The sequence below is a fragment of the Phacochoerus africanus genome, chromosome 3, assembly GCF_016906955.1.
Source record: "Phacochoerus africanus isolate WHEZ1 chromosome 3, ROS_Pafr_v1, whole genome shotgun sequence".
Classification (NCBI taxonomy): Eukaryota; Metazoa; Chordata; class Mammalia; order Artiodactyla; family Suidae; genus Phacochoerus; species Phacochoerus africanus.
Genome location: NC_062546.1, coordinates 8,526,672 through 8,543,599, shown reverse-complemented (window position 1 = coordinate 8,543,599; position 16,928 = coordinate 8,526,672).

The window sequence follows — 16,928 nt, the reverse complement described above, 5'->3', positions numbered from 1 at the left end:
CGGATCCTTAACCCACTGAGCAAGGCCAGGGATTGAACCTGCAACCTCATGGTTCCTAGTCAGATTCGTTAACCACTGCTCCACGACGGGAACTCCACCACCATCACTATTATCTGAGCTGCATAGATCAGGACACACAAGCTGGAAGTTTGCCAAGGTGTTTCATTTGTCTTACATGTCTTTTAAATTTTGAACCAATTTTTTTTTTCTTTTTAGGGTCTCACCCTTGAACTACAGAAGTTCTCAAGCTAGGGGTCAAATCAGAGCTATAGCTGATAGCCTACACCACAGCCACAGCAACGCCAGATTGCTGGCTGACCCACTGAGCGAGGTGTGGATTCAAAACTGCATCCTCGTGGGTACTAGTTGGATTCATTTCCACTCATCCACAATGGTAACTTCCTGAATCAATATTTTTATAAAGGGAGATTTCACATAAATATCCAGGTTTCTGGCTTCTTTCCAAAAGCTGAAGATTTGGGGTTCCCATCGTGGCTCGGGGGAAATAAATCTGACTAGCATCCATGAGAACATAGGTTTGATCCCTGGCCTCATTCAGTGGGTAAAGGATCTGGCGTTGCTGTGCGCTGTGGTGTAGGTCTCAGATGAGGCTCGGATCTGACATCGGTGTAGGCCAGCAATTACAGCTCTGATTTGACCCCTAGCCTGAGAACCTCCATATGCCCTGGGAGCAGCCCTAAAAAGATTGAAAAAAAATTAAAAAATAAAAGCTGAAGATTTGGCAACATGGGGCTTGCACTCCCACCTGGCCCCAGTCAGCCAGAGCTAAATAGCCACTGCTCCTTTAAAATGGGTCCAGGTCCCCAGGCTGCCCCCACCCTAATTCACAGGTGCACATGTCTGCTCACACTTGAGCCATTTGACTGGCCTGATGGCCTTGGAGTTTGTCACCTCCACTCTAATTCAATCCCTTCATTTCCTCAGTGGGACAACTGATGCCCAGAGAGGTTATGTGGCCCACCCAAAGTCACGGCAAGTTGCAGTGGAACTGGGTCTGGACCCAAGGGCCCTTGGCTTCCAGCTTTTTTTTTTTTTTTTTTTGTCTTTTTGCTATTTCTTGGGCCGCTCCCGCGGCATATGGAGATTCCCAGGCTAGGGGTCCAATCGGAGCTGTAGCCACCGGCCTATGCCAGAGCCACAGCAACGCGGGATCCGAGCCGCGTCTGCAACCTACACCACAGCTCACGGCAACGCCGGGTTGTTAACCCACTGAGCAAGGGCAGGGACCGAACCCTCCACCTCATGGTTCCTAGTTGGATTCGCTAACCACTGCGCCACGGCGGGAACTCTGGCTTCCAGCTTTTTTGTTGTCACTAAGATACTTATAAATGAGGGGCTTCCAGCCTCCAGAACTGTGAGGAATAAATGTTTGCTGTTCAAGCTCACCCAGTTGACGGTATTTTGGCTGTGGAATGCTGAGATTTTGAAAAATAAGCCTCCTTCTCTCTACATTCAGATTTTTTTCTCAAAAGTGAAACATAATTTTTTTAAATGTTTCTGATTAGACAGACACCAGAAATGACTAAATAGAGATACTGTCTCTTCCCTCATAAGAAAATGTATAGATGACATACTACATATATTAGATTAAATCATGTGACCTTTATTATGACAATTAACAGTTTATGCTCTGCCTCATTTCACAAAGGCCTTAAAACAGAAATTTGAACGTATTTCTTGGACATAACTATCTACCTCAGACTCTGCTTCGTTACCATAATATTCAAAAAGTTTCTTTGAGAATTATATTTTTAGGGGAACTCATAGGCCATCAAACGAGATGCTGGTATATCCAAAGAAAATGAAAACACTAATTTGAAAAGCTACATGCACCTCAATGTTCAGAGTAGCATTAGTTACAATAGCCAAGAAAGGAAAGGAACCTAAGTCTCCATCAACAGATGATGGATAAACAAGGTGCCATAAACATACAATGGAATACTACTCAGCCCTAAAAAATGAGGTTTTTGCCCTTTACAACAATGCAGATGGGCCTGAGGGTATTATGTTTCATGAACTAAGTCAGGCAGAGAAAGACAACCACTGCGAGTATGTTATCATTTATATGTCAAATCTAAAAAATTAAATGAATGGGAGTTCCCTTGCGGCACAGCAGGTTAAGAACCTGGTGTTGTCACTGCAGTGGCTCAGGTTGCTACTGTGGCTCAGGTTGCTACTGCGGAGTGGGTTCAATCCCTGCCCCAGGAACTTCCACATGCTGCAGAAGCAGCCAAAAAAAAAAAAAATGAATAAGAATGAATAGGACAAAACAGAAACAGACTGACAGATACAGAGAATGACCTAGTGATCACCAGTGGAGATGGGGGGGGCAGACAATGGAGGTAGGGGATTCAGAGGTACAAGCTACTATGTATAAAATAAATAAGCTACAAGGATCTATCATACAGCACAAGGAATCTTGCTAATATTTTATGAGAACTATAAATGGAATATAATCTACAAAAATTCTGAATCACTACATTGTGCACCTGAAACTAATGCAATATTGTAAACCAATGAAACCTCAATAAAAATAAATAAATACAATAACAAGGTGCTCGACCAGGGTCCCCAAGCTTTTTCTGTGAAGGACCAGATAGTAAATGTTTTAGGCTGGGTGGGTTACAGGGTTCATGTGGCCACAAAAGCAGCCACAGACAATACATAGCCAGAGGAGGGCGCTGTGTTCCCGTGAAACTTGAGTGGATCTCTATGAGAAGACGCATGTTGGCCAAACCTTCTGTGCAGTCGTTTCACAATCTGTGCAAATCAAGCCATCCCGATGGACCCCTTAAACTTATACAGCGAGATATGTCAATTCTTTCTCAATGGAACTGGGGGGATTTTTTTAAAAAAGAAAAAAATAAAATATTCTAGCCTTTGGCCCAATAATTCTGCTTCTGAAAAACCTAACCATGAGGAAATCCGAAATGTACAAAAAGCTAAATGCCCAAAGACATCCCATGCGATATTTTCTATAAACAGTGAACACGTGGAGACAATTAAAGTAAGTACTGTGGGGAGTTCCCATCCTGGCTCAGCGGTTAACGAACCCGACCAGGACCCATGAGGATGTGGGTTTGATCCCTGGCCTTGCTCAGTGGGTTAATGATCAGGCGTTGCTGTGAGCTCTGGTGTGGGTCGAAGACGTGGCTTGGATTCTGAGTGGCTGTGGCTGTGGCCGTGGTGCAGGCTGGCAGCTGCAGCTCTGATTCAACCCCTAGCCTGGGAACCTCCATGGGCCACAGGTGCAGCCCTGAAAAGCAAAATTAATTAATTAATTAAAGTAAGTGCTGTGGTCTGAGGGTTTGTGTTCTCCCAAAGTGCATATGCGGAAGTCAGGGCCTTCGGGAGGGGTGTGTCATGAGGGTGCAGCTTCCTGGGTGGGAGCCGCCTTGCAAAGGAGACCCTAGCCCCTTCCACCTGCGTGAGTCTGTAACCAGAGGAGGGCCTCCCCCTGCCATACGGACCCCCCCAATCACAGGTCTCCCGTCTCCTGAACTGCAAGAAATAAACTTCTGTTATTTATAAGCCACTCCGTCTGTGGCATCTTGTTACAGCAGCAGGAGCAGACCAAGACACTAAGACAGGGTAGTAGTGTCAAAATACACATTTCATTCATCAAGGGGAGACGGGGCAACCTTCAACAATGATGCCCACGGAGGCCACGGAGAACTGGGAAGAATGCTCTATTTTCTACTGTTAAGGGAGCCCCAGAGGATGTAAATTTGTTTCTAAAGCTCTACCTCAAAAAATAACTCTTTAAAAGAAAAAATAATGAAAAGAACCATGCTCACACATTAGCTGCCTCAAAACTGGGAAAGAACAGATGATTTTTTCTTTTCTTTTTTTTTTAATTTAGGGCCACACCCATGGCATATGGAGGTTCCCAGGCTAGGGGTCCAATCAGAGCTACAGCTGCCAGCCTACACCACAGCCACAGCAACACCAGATCCCAGCCGACTCTACGACCTATACCGCAGCTCACAGCAACACCAGATCCTTAACTCACTGAGCGAGACCAGGGATCGAACCTGCATCCTCATGGATACTAGTCAGGTTTGTTACGTCTGAGCCACAATGGGAACTCCTAGATGATTGCCTTTTTGATGGTGTACTGGGGTGGTGGTCATTTGGGGTTTTTTTTATTTTGATTGATTCATTCATTCATTGATTTTTTTATTGTTATTTCCCCAATACAATTTTTTTTCTACTGTACAGCATGGTTCACTTGTTAATTTATCAGAAAGCCCATGTCTTTTCTTTCCAGAGCAACCTGGAGCAACCAGCGAACAGCGAAGTCGTGTGGCCAAGTGGCTAGGTGGAGTCGGGGGAGGGGAAGCTGTTGCCACAGTCGGGGTTCACCAGCTGTCTGCAGGTTACATAAACTCTTTCAGGTCTGGTTTTCTTCCCTGCAAAATGGGGATGATAAAAAGTTGCTATTTCCAAGGGGAGTCATAAGAATTAAAGGTCAGTGCAAGGAAAATAAAAATATGGAAATACCATGTCGCACAGCTGAAACTAATATTGTAAGTCAACTATACTTCAACTAAAAAAAGAGGAGTTCCCTGGTGGCCCAGCAGGTTAAGGATTCGCTTTGTCTCTGCTGTGGTGTGGGTTCAATCCTTGGGCCGGGAACTTTTACATGCCATGGCTGTGGCCAAAAAAAAAGGGGGGGATGGGGGGGAAGAGAGAGAGGAAGGGAGGGAGGAAGTGGGGGGCACAGCCCATTGCATATGGTCAGGAAAGGTGAGTTCTCCTCCAGCCTGATGGAAACAGGCAATGAATTTAGGGAAATTCAGATGAGTTAGCCAGCTTTGGCTGCCTTGATTTCCTTAACAAGTTTCTGTCAAACCAAAAGAATTAATACCTTGGAGTTCTCATCGTGGCTCAGCTGAGAGGAATCCAACGAGCAACCATGAGGTTGTGGGTTCGATCCCTGGCCTCGCTCAGCGGGTTAAGGATCCGGCATTGCCATGAGCTGTGGTGCAGGTCACAGATGTGGCTCCGATGCCAAGTTGCTGTGACTGTGGTGTATGTAGGCCATCGGCTACAGCTCTTGGTTCGATCCCTAGGCTGGGAACCTCCATATGCCGCAGGTGCGGCCCTAAAAACCAAAAAAAAAAAAAAAGTTAATACCTTTAGATTAATGCCTCCCCTGGTCTTAAGAAAGTTTTCACTGATCTGCTTCTCATGAAAGTTTTTTTGGTTTGGGGTTTTTTTGGTAATTGAAAGGATTACCCTTTAGTTTTCAAATATATTTTTCTGCTGTCTTGTCCTCTCTTTTATGAACTGATGGTGATTGTAAATGCCAACTGTATCTTTTCACTCCCTTAACTGGTAAACTCAAAACTTCATATCCACCCCTATGACGACGCTGGTTTTTTCAATGCTACTGGTTAATGAATTCCAAAAATCTGAGCACCCTGCCCCCAAAACAAGGCTTCCTGGAGCGCTGCTCTTGAGATGTTTGCAGGCACTGGGCTGCCCGCTCGGAAAGAGACGAGCTAGAAAGTTCCTCCGCGGGAACCGGTGCCCTTTCTTTGGGTCCTCATTTGTCTGGAGCCATAAACGCAGGGGCCCCGTCCGGACAGCTCTGCAGGCACCTGTCCCACAGACCTTCGGGAGCGTGTGCTGGGAGCCCCTTTCTCCCATGGAAGAGGTGAGACTCCTCGCTGTGATTTTTGCAGCTGATGCCTGGCCTGTTTTCTATTTGTTTACCCAGCGTTCTGCAGTTGCTGATGAATTTCCTCAAGTTGGCCTAGAAACCCTGCCTGGCTGCTGGCGCCGGCCGCCTTTGTTCCAATTGCTCTTCTTAGCGAATACTGCCCCCGCGTGGACAGAGGCTGCGTTGCCATCGCCTGGGAAAAACCTTTCCCGAGGCCACCATTTAAGGAAGTCGCTCTAAGGAGCTTTCCCTAATAAAACTCAAGTGCCCTCTCTCCCTGTGTCAGGGTTTGGAGTGTTCCAGAGCTTTCCAGAGAACATAACCCAATTAAGCAGAGACCTCTCTAAGCTGTGGGTGTGAATCTAGGATCCACTGCTGAGAGGACACCCCCTTCTCAGGCCTCAGTTTCCTAAGCAGTAAAGTGGAACAGCAGACCTCATACATAATTCATGAGACTGAGATAGAACACCCCAAACCAAAATACAGTCTATGCTCCTTGATATGAAACGATCAGTAAGCATTTAGTATAATTTGTTCCTTGTGGATGCTCAATTATTAGCTCAGCATATACAGTACGTATATAACAATTTTTCAAATATTATAATTAATAAAGTACAAATACGCTGACTAGAACCATAGGACTCTTGGTGGTATCTGTCATGAAGGGTTGCCTCAGTGACTATCATTCATTCATTTACTCAAAATATATTTATTTATCTGGAGTTCCTATTGTGGTGCAGTGGAAATGAATCAACTAGGAACCATGAGGTTGCAGGTTCAATTCCTGGCCTTGTTCAGTGGGTTAAGGATCTAGCGTTGCCCTGAGCTGTGGTGTAGGTCACAGACTCGGCTCAGATCTAGCGTTGCTATGACTGTAGAGTAGGCCAGCAGCTGTAGCTCCGATTGGACCCCTAGCCTGGGAACCCTCATATGCTGCGGGTGTGGTCCTAAAAAGCAAAAAAAAAAAAAAATATATATATATATATATATATAGCACCTCCTGTTTATCACAGTTCCGGGCATTAAAATATCAGTAGTAAAAAAAAAGGTATAATTGCAATGTCATCAGCACTATTCAAAACAGCCAAAAGGGAAAACAACACAAATGCCTGCCAAACAATCTTTGTTTAGAAGATAAACAAATGTGGTCTATCCATATGATGGAATATTACTCAGCCATAAAAAAGCACTGATTCATGCTGCCACATGGATGAACCTTCCAAACATGGTCATCAAATTGTATGATTTCATCAATATGAAATATCCAGAGTAGGAAAATGCAGAGAGACATTTGCACATTATAACTGCTGATTTTTCAGCTTTTGGAATCAAGTTATGTAGGGGATGGACCACTTCTTATGGTTCCGGAACCCTAGTTAAGTGTCGCCAGTCTTGAACATGGAACAGGAAAAGTACAAGTGACAAAAATTGACAAGTGGAGGAGTTCCCGTTGAGGTGCAGCAGAAACGAATCCAACTAGGAACCATGAGGTTGTGGGTTGGATGCCTGGCCTCGCTCAGTGGGTTAAGGATCTGGCATTGCCGTGGCTGTGCTATAGGCCGGCAACGGTAGATCTGATTAGACCCCTAGCCTGGGAACCTCCATGTGCCACAAGTGCAGCCCTAAAAAGACAAATAGTAATAATAATAATAATAATTGAGATGTGGAAGCAGAGATGTGATAGGATGGGGCAGGTACCATTATCACCATCATCCTACATAGAGGGGAGGCAAGAAATACTAAGTATGAGGAAACAAAAATGAGACCTCACCGCTTAGGGTTTGGAAGGTCAGCGGTAGAGCTGTTGTTCTCAACAGAAGGAGGTACCACTCACCCAAAGGACACTTGGAAATATCTTCCTCTCTAACAGGCAGAGCCTCCAGTTGGGGTGGGGCTGGGGACAGGACTACTAGCGGTCCATCACTCAAAATGCACATCGGGTCCCCACCGAGAAACACCGCAGACTTAAAGTCCTGGCAGTCAGAGTGGGGAGGGTTCGAGAAACAAGAGCCAACAGCCGTGTCGCTGGCAGTGCCAACAGAAGCTGGCAAAACGGTCTTGTAGCAGAAGAGCAAGATTGGGATGGGGGAGGCGGCGCAGACAAGACCCTCATTTTTCATTAAAATACTGCCTGGTGGTTTTAACCATCTGCATAAAATGCTCATTTTTACATGAATGGCGGCGTCAACCGTATGGAAAGGGCCAGGACATAAGGAACCACCATCGGCTACAATCTTACACTTGAAAGTTTTAAATCTTTGCTAATGCCACATGGCCTTTGGTTTCAAAGGCATATCCGCTTTGGAACTACAGAGCAGCTGCCTGGTTTTCAAGGGAAGGATATGCCTCCTTTGAAGCCACATCTCATCACAACAAAGGAGCGCCCGCATTTCTGTTTACCTGATGACGGGCGCCCCCTTGTGGCGATGCCGTTTCCGGCTCTTCGGGACACTGCCTGCAGTTACGATTTCGAATTTTCTGGCATTCACGCTTTTGCACACGTGGTGCGTACAATGAAACTGGGACCAAGTTGCCGGTTCGCAATTTTAGATTTGCATAATTCAAATCTGCATAAAATAAGACCTGGCTGAGTCAGCTGGGGTCCAGTCAGGGTGAAAATCTGAAAACCTCTCAACCCCCAGCCACGTTTGTGTGGCAAGTGCAAGGAGGCCATCGAGCAGGCTGTGATTTATGCTTACTTGCTTTAGATTAAGGATCAGCAAAAAGCAATTTTAAAAAGTCACTAGAGGAGTCCATTTTCCAATTCGCTAGTCTTGCCTGCTCAGCTTCAAAAATCTAACCAATAATAATGAGGGAGAGTTCATACAAGTTCACCCCAAAGATCAAGTCTTGCCGTTGATTTTTGACATTGCCTTGCTGCTTCTGGGCAATAAAACCATGGATCTGGTTATTCTTCAACTTTGCCCCCTGCATCTGTTGGCCACAAGATGATGAAAACTCCTTAACCAGCCAACCAGGGCTTATCCAGTCTCCTCAACCCTGCCCTGGCGGAAAACTCTCCACTGAAGTGGATCCCATCCATGGATGACCCCAGAAGTGGGTCTTGCTGCCTTCAGCCTCCAGAGGGAAGTTGGAACAGCAGGTGCAAAGCCTCTCAGCTCCATGTGCAAGTCTCAGATTAGATGGCACTTCTTCCAGGAAGCCCTCCTGACCCTCCTCATGGGAGTCAGATACACCTACAGGTAGGACCTTCCAGAAATGGGAATCAAGTTCAACATGGCAGGAAGAGCAGCCCCACAGGGTCTGTGCTGCGTGAAGGCTCGACCTCACTTGGAGGTAACATCAGTGGTTCAGTGATGATATCCCAAACCTTGTTAGGAGCTGGAATGATAGCTGTGACTCCGTCAGCTTAATTCTCGGCTCAAAGCCCCCCGTGTTTCCCCATCAGGCTCAGAGCAAAAGCCAAACACTTCCACAGCCAGATCTACTTCTGAAAGTTCTTGACGGAGTCACCTTGCTGGGGGGTGGGTGGGGGTGGGGGCGGGGAGAGGAAGGAGAAGTAGGGAGACAGGAAAGCAGGATGAGGTCCATGGAGAAAGAGGGAGAGGCTGGAGGACACAGGCTCACTCTGCTCTCCCTGGAATCAAGAGGCAGCCTTCCTCCAGGACTAGATTTTCTTTCATTTTAGGACTTCGCCCCCCCACCTCCAGGATCGGGATCATTGATTTGAACCTGGACCCTCCTGCCCCCACATCCTCCCTGCCAACCAGTAGGCATACCATCCTGCCCCAGCTCTCTTTCTGAAGCCAGCATCAGAGGCAGAGTGGAGAAACGACGGTGACCAGTTTATTCCTTTTTTAAAAAATTAAACCAGGTTTGGGGCATTCCTGGAAATAAACACCAAATAGAAGTGGTGTCTTTCTGCTCCAGTGTAAATACAAGCACGAGGCAATGAACAGAACTAGTTCATGGGATGTTGAACTACAAAAATATTAAATATTTCCCCCAAAATAAAATTAATAGAGTCTCATATGAAATGACACAAATCATTATTTGTCTGTCTTTGAAATTTTTTCCCAAATAGTTGAATATCAAAGCTGGTTGGGGAGTTCCCGTCGTGGCGCAGTGGTTAACGAACCCGACTAGGAACCATGAGGTTGCGGGTTCGGTCCCTGCCCTTGCTCAGTGGGTTAAGGATCCGGCGTTGCCGTGAGCTGTGGTGTAGGTTGCAGACGCGGCTCGGATCCCACGTTGCTGTGGCTCTGGTGTAGGCCGGCGGCTACAGCTCCGATTTGACCCCTAGCCTGGGAACCTCCATATGCCGCGGGAGCGGCCCAAGAAATAGCAACAACAACAACAACAACAATAACAACAACAAAAGACAAAAAAAAAAAAAAAAAAAGCTGGTTGACCAAGGAAATGAAGTTTGTTTACAACAGCGCCACCTGGTGGCAAAGTTTAACACTTTGCAGTGTTAAAATGTCCCTGGTCTAGTCAATTAGTTCTATGGGGTAAAGTCTTGAATTATTCAAAGTGTTCAGTTATCGACAATCTTCAAGAACGCACCTCTCACTTACAATTTGGCAGAAGTGTTTTGTACGCATCATCTTCCTCATGACTAGAGACCGGTTTGGTGCCGAATGCACTCAAATCTGAGTAACTGCTTCAGCTTGGTTCACAGAAATACCCACATTTTTCAAACCTCAGGCACGAAATCTAGCCAGCTACCTATCTGTGTGTTAAAAGCACAGACCTAGCTCAACCTCTTTATCAGCGGAAATTGACGCAACATTGTAAATCAACTATACTTTACTTTTAAAAAAATAATAAATAAAACTGGGGGGGGGGGGATCGTGGGCAAGTTACTTAACTACCCTGAGCCTCAGCAGCCTTGTCTGTAAAATAGTGAGAATAAATGCTCCACCTTAAGATAATACATGTGAAGTCCTTTAGTGCTGTCTCTGGCACATAGTCGGTACTCAACGCCTTTCTTTCTCTCTCTCTCTCTCTCTTTTTTTTTTTTTTTCAGAAAATTGGTGTCATTTGCTTCATTCTGAAGGTCTTGTTTTTCTTTTTTCTTTTTCTTTCCTTATTTGCTTTTTAGGGCCGCACTTGCGGTATATGGAAGTTCCCGCCAGGGGTCAAATCAGCCAGCCACAGCCACAGCCACAGCAACCTGGGAGCCAAGCCGCATCTGCAACCTACACCACAGCTCATGGCATGGCCAGATCCCCCACCCACTGAGCGAGGCCAGGGATCGAACCCGCATCCTCATGGATACTAGTCAAATTTGTTTCCACTGCGCCACAATGGGTAATCCCAAAGGTGTTTTATCTTCCGAGGAGGGAAGCTTCACTTTCCACACTGTAGCTCTACATGAAGTTTGCTTTTTCACATAGAGTGCTTGCAGTTTTTCAAGCAGGCGAGTTTTGTATTGTGGCAAAATATACACGAAATTTACCATTTTTGTCATTTTTAAGTGTGCAATTCAGGGGCACGAAGCGCATTCACGCTGTCGTGCTTCTATGACAATCCTCCATCCCCAGGACTTTTCATCTTCCCAAACCCAAACTCTGTCCCCATTAAACTCCGTCCTCCTCCCCCACCCCTCGCTCCTGGCAATCCCCGGTCTACCTTCTGTCTATGGATTGGACTGTTCTAAGTGGAATCCTATAGGATTTGTCCTTTTGTGCAAAATTCGTTTTGTTGCAGAGTACATAGGAGGCTCTCAAGCAAATACCTCCATGCCCTGTATTATTCCAGAAGTTCCTGCCGGGGATCCCCAGGGTCAAAAGGTCAAATACTAGGAAGGTGTCTGATCTTCACACTCTCAGGGGCCACATGCTGTGTGATGTCCCAAAGAACCGAATGGGGGCAGAAAGACCCTTGTCACAGTGACAAAACAGTGAAACGCCACCACTCTTCTCCTAAAGTGTTTTTGCCTTGGAAATGTCGTTACTGACCGTAAAAAGATATGTCATTTATATTAACATGTAGTGGGTGTATTGCTTTTCCTCTTGAATTAAAGTTTTGTTTTAGGAGTTCCCATCGTGGCTCAGTGGTTAATGATTCCAAGTAGGAACCATGAGGTGGAGGGTTCGATCCCTGGCCTTGCTCAGTGGGTTAAGGATCCGGCGTTGCTGTGAGCTGTGGTGTAGGTCACAGATGTAGCTCACATCCCACATTGCTGTGGCTGTGGTGTAGGCCAGTGGCTGCAGCTCCGATTAGACCCCTAGCCTGAGAACCTCCATATGCTACGGGAGCAGCCCTAGAAATGGCAAAAAGACAAAAAAAAAAAAAAAAGTTTTGTTTTAAACTTGAAATGGGAGTGCCCATCATGGCTCAGCAGAAACAAATCTGACTAGCATCCATGAGGATGCAGGTTCAATCCCTGGTCTTGCTCAGTGGGTTAAGGATCCAGTGCTGCCATGAGCTGTGGTGTAGATTGCAGACGCGGCTTGGATCCCGTGTGGCTGTGGCTGTGGTGTAGGCCAGCCACTGCAGCTCTGATTCAACCCCTAGCCTGGGAACCTCCATATGCTGAGGATGCAGACCTAAAATAATAATAATAATAATAAAATAAATTTGAATATGGTAATTATCAATAGTCATAACACACAGAAACCTTTGAGGGCCCTGAAGAACTTTGAAGAGTGTAAAGTGATTGGAGCCAGAAGTCCCAAGAAAGGTTACATGATATCTCCTTGGTCTGACAGAGGCCAAGGCGAGCTTTTGCTCTTTGTATGTCTAACTTGTGAATGGCTAAATGTCTCAGATGTGAAGAATACCATTTTCCAAGCGCTCTCTCTTATTGCCCACAAACTGCTTATCAAGTGTTGCCCTCCAGCCACTCCACACCAACCCCACCCCTACCCCCAGCCCACCCTGCAGAAAAACTATCATTCAAGTCTTCCAAACCAAAGCTCTCCCTTCCTACCTACCTTTCACTCCTCCTAAATTACCTGTCCTCCCCCCAAAAGGAAATACCCGTCCACCCCGCAATCACCCTGTCTGGAAAACTCCTCTCACATGGTATAAAGATGTCTAAGGAATTATAAACCAACCAATGGTGCGTGTGCCTCACATCTGTTGTCATGGAGACATGAAAATGCTTATGTCAAGGAACTCGGTAAATAACTTCAAAGGTATGAGGTTATTCTAAGCTCACTCTCGGCCACTACCTCTCTGTCATCAATGAATTGCTAGGCTAGGATAACCCATGCATATTATCCACCCACCCATCCATCCAACCATCCAAGCAATATGTATTAAGAGTGTCAATCTTGGAGTTCCTGTCGTGGCGCAGTGGTTAATGAATCCGACTAGGAGCCATGAGGTTGCGGGTTCGATCCCTGCCCTTGCTCAGTGGGTCAAGGATCTGGCGTTGCCGTGAGCTGTGGTGTAGGTCGCAGACACGGCTCGGATCCCACGTGGCTGTGGCTCTGGCATAGGCCAGCAGCTACAGCTCTGATTAGACCCCTAGCCTGGGAACCTCCATATGCTGCAGGAGTGGCTCAAGAAAAAGGCAAAAAGACAAAAAAAAATAAATAAAGTGTCAAGCTCTGGAGTTTCTGTTGTGGCTCAGCGGTAATGAATCCTCCTCTTAAGATCCATGAGGATGCGGGTTCGATCCCTGGTCCTGCTCAGTGGGTTAAGGATCTGGTGTTGCCGTGAGCTGTGGTGTAGGTCGCAGACACGGCTCGGATCCCGCGTGGCTGTGGCTCTGGCATAGGCCAGCAGCTACAGCTCCGATTAGACCCCTAGCCTGGGAACCTCCATATGCTGCAGGAGTGGCTCAAGAAAAAGGCAAAAAGACAAAAAAAAATAAAGTGTCAAGCTCTGGAGTTTCTGTTGTGGCTCAGCGGTAATGAATCCTCCTCTTAAGATCCATGAGGATGCGGGTTCGATCCCTGGTCCTGCTCAGTGGGTTAAGGATCTGGCGTTGCCATGAGCTGTGATGTAGGTCGCAGATGCGGTTGGGATCTCCTAGCCTGGGAACTTCCACATGCCACGTGCGCAGCCCTGAAAAGACTAAATAAATAAAGAGTGCCAAGCTCTGCATAGGGCTGGGGGATACTGATAGCAAATGTCTGCCCTCAGGGAGTTCACCTTCAAGTGAGAAAACCAACCAACCAAACTGTAATAGCAGGTAGTGCTGAGTGCTATGGAGACAAATAAGGCCAGGCCAGACCCCGAGAGAGGGGGCACTGGAAGAGCTTGGGGGCTGAATGATGCATGAGCAATGGAATGTGGATTATTTGAGATCAAAATCATCCCAGGCATGCAACAGCAAGGGCACCGCTGCAGAAAGAAGAAGGCGCCTTAAGGTTCCAGAGGAAAAACCGAGTCCCCTCTGGCTGCTGTCATCACTGAGGGGTCTGGGGGAACAGGGGCCAGCCCCAGTAAGCAAAGCCATGGCCAGGGCTAGGTTTCATTCTGAGTCACATAAGGTTATGGGAGGGTTTGAGCAAGGACAGGGTCAAATTCCAGTCAGAGGTCATTCTGGCAGCCTCTGGAGATTAGACTGAAAGGGACCAGGCGGAAGAGGAAAGCGGGGCATCGTCCAGGTCAAGTTAGGGCTGGGGCGACGGCAGTGAGGTGATGGCCAAATGTCCAGATGTGTTTTGGGGGCTTTTTGTCGTTGTTTGCTTCCTTGCTTGCTTTTTAGGGCTGGATCTGTAGCATATGGGAGTTTCCAGGCTAAGGGTTGAATCAGAGCTGCAGCTGCTGGTCTACACCACCGCCACAGGATCCGAGCCACATCTGCAACCTACACCACAGCTCACAGCAGCGCCAGATCCTTAACCCGCTGAGCGAGGCTAGGGATGGAACCCGGGTCCTCATGGATGCTCGTCGGGTGCGTTACTGCAGATGTGGGAGAGGCAGCAGGGAGCCACACATCTGGGCTCAGGGGCTTGAGACGGTCCTGAGGTTGGACGAATGCAACCCAGGGCTCCAGCCGTGTCAGGCGTGAACGGAAAAGAGCCCCCTGCTCTAAAATCCCTGCTGTGACCGGGGGTGGAGGGTGGGGGTTAAAGGGAAACTCCCCAGGGCCCTGAGAACGCAGCGAGGCCTGACGAGCGTGCCTGTGAGGCACGAAGCTCAGGGATATTTTAATAATCTTTTGTCACATGACTATGTCCCATTCATACTAGGAAGGAGAACCTCATCGAAAGGACAGACGGTCGGATTACCATCAGGTCCCCCCCGGTCTGGACACTGGCGCACAGATGTCACCCAGGCACCACAAACTGCCAAGTGCTAAGGACAGGCTTGGGTCTGACGAAGTCTGAAAACGAACCTGAAATGATGCGCTTCTCTCTGACCCTTGATAGGAGAGCCGAGGGTTGACAGAAGAGATGCCAAAAGATCCAGCGCCTCCCTCACGGCACCTGGCAAAGTTGTCTGGCCTTGGGGACATGTGGCCCTCTGGAGATCTCAGGCTCCTCATCTGTCTGGAGTGGGTCAGATGCAGCCTCTGAAAGCCCAGCTCTCTCACCCTGGGCCTGTGACATGTCACAGCCACGGGAAGGGGTGGAGTGGGGGGGGGGTCCGCCTTATTTCTTTTTCCTTCTTTCTTGCCTAATCCAGTGTGGTCAGCATATCCAGACAAAAATTTAGCCATTTCCACTTCAGCGAGTGAAAAAGAAGGGGAAAAAAAGGCTTGAATACAGAAAAGTAATTTGCGGTCACACTTTTTCTGGCTTCTTTTAACCACTGCAGGAGCGACGCACTGAGGGATGAGGGCTTCTGGTTTCATGCCCGCCCCTCTGGCCTGCTTTGCCCAGTTACCCGAAAACACCAATCCGAACCCTTTTGAGACCTGGCACTGTGCCTGGTCCATCCCAAGTCTTCCCTGACCTTTAGCGGGACTCTTGACCCTTGCATCGCCTGAAGCCACTTTTGGCCGCGAGCACCGGGGGAGGAGAGCGCTACCGGTGTCTGGTGGCTGGAGGCAGAGATGCCACTCAACATCCTACAGTGCCCAGGACACTGATCTGGCCTCACACGTCACGGGCGCCAAGGTCGAGACCTCTGTCCTGTAGCTACACTGAACCCCGTTCAGATCTTCCCAACACACGGAGCTCTTCCCGACTCCAGGGTCCTGCCCCTGCTTTATTACAGGCTCTGTATCAAAGGCTCGGATTGCCCGGCCAGCAACTTTTACTTTGGGGGGTCTCTGCTCGGCACCTGGCCTGACCACCCACCTCGTGTCCCTTCTCCGTGCTCCTCTGTCTCTTGGTTTCCTCTCACTATTGGGACAGGTCCTGAATGGGTCTGTGCACCAGTTTCCAGTGTGTATCCAGCGCCCCCAGGAGAACGTTAGCTGGTTCCTGGACACACTTCCCCAGCACCCGCACCGGCAGGAAAGATGTGCTCCATGATTAAAAACAGCAAGAGAAGCCGCCAACTTCCACCTCTCCAAGTTAGATCTTTCGAGCCCTTTGATTTGTCCAAAACTTTCTGAGCCAACTTAAAGTAGACCCTGGACCTCGAAGCGACGCCTGCAATTGCTCAAAACACATCATTTTAACACAACATTTTAAAGCTCACTCAACCCCTCGTGTCTGGTGGATGCTGGCCACCCACTCGGCGGTCCTCAAAGCTGGTTAATCAAGGGGGAATCAAGCTTTTTTTGTTGTTGTTGTTCAAGCTGTATTTCAGGGTCACCAAAGAATCTCAAGTGAGGCTTTCTTGCTGCAATTCCAACTAATACATGAGAACTTCTTCAAAAAAAAAAAAAATTACCTTTTGCAGCATTCCAGTTCACCGACGGCTGCTAAAGTCCAAAGGGGAAAGGCTGGTGGGGACGTCACAACGGCCGGTCAGCCTGACGTCTGACCCACGGATCAAATTCAGTAGCACTACAAGGCTGGAAAAACCAAACACTGTGCAATGGGAGAGAGAAGCCCGCTGTTCCCCAAGACTGAGCTCCAACCTACTTTTCACCTCTAGACTTCAGATTCTACTCGTTTATACGACTATAAAGAGAGGCTAGAGAAACAGGTTAGATGAGACCACAAATGTACAATAAACCCAAACAAGAACGTGAGAACTTCGGTAGGACAGATGGCCCAGTTTCTTCAATAAATAATATGTCATGGGGGCGGGGAGGTTATATCAAAATAGACTAAAGAAACCTATCAACTAAACTGAGTAAAAAGATTTTGTCTGGATCCTGGTTGCAACTCAGCAGTTAGACGACATTTTTGAGACAATCAGGAAGTGTGGACAATAGAGGCTGCTTAGGAGAAATCGCTGTCCACTTAGATGTGAG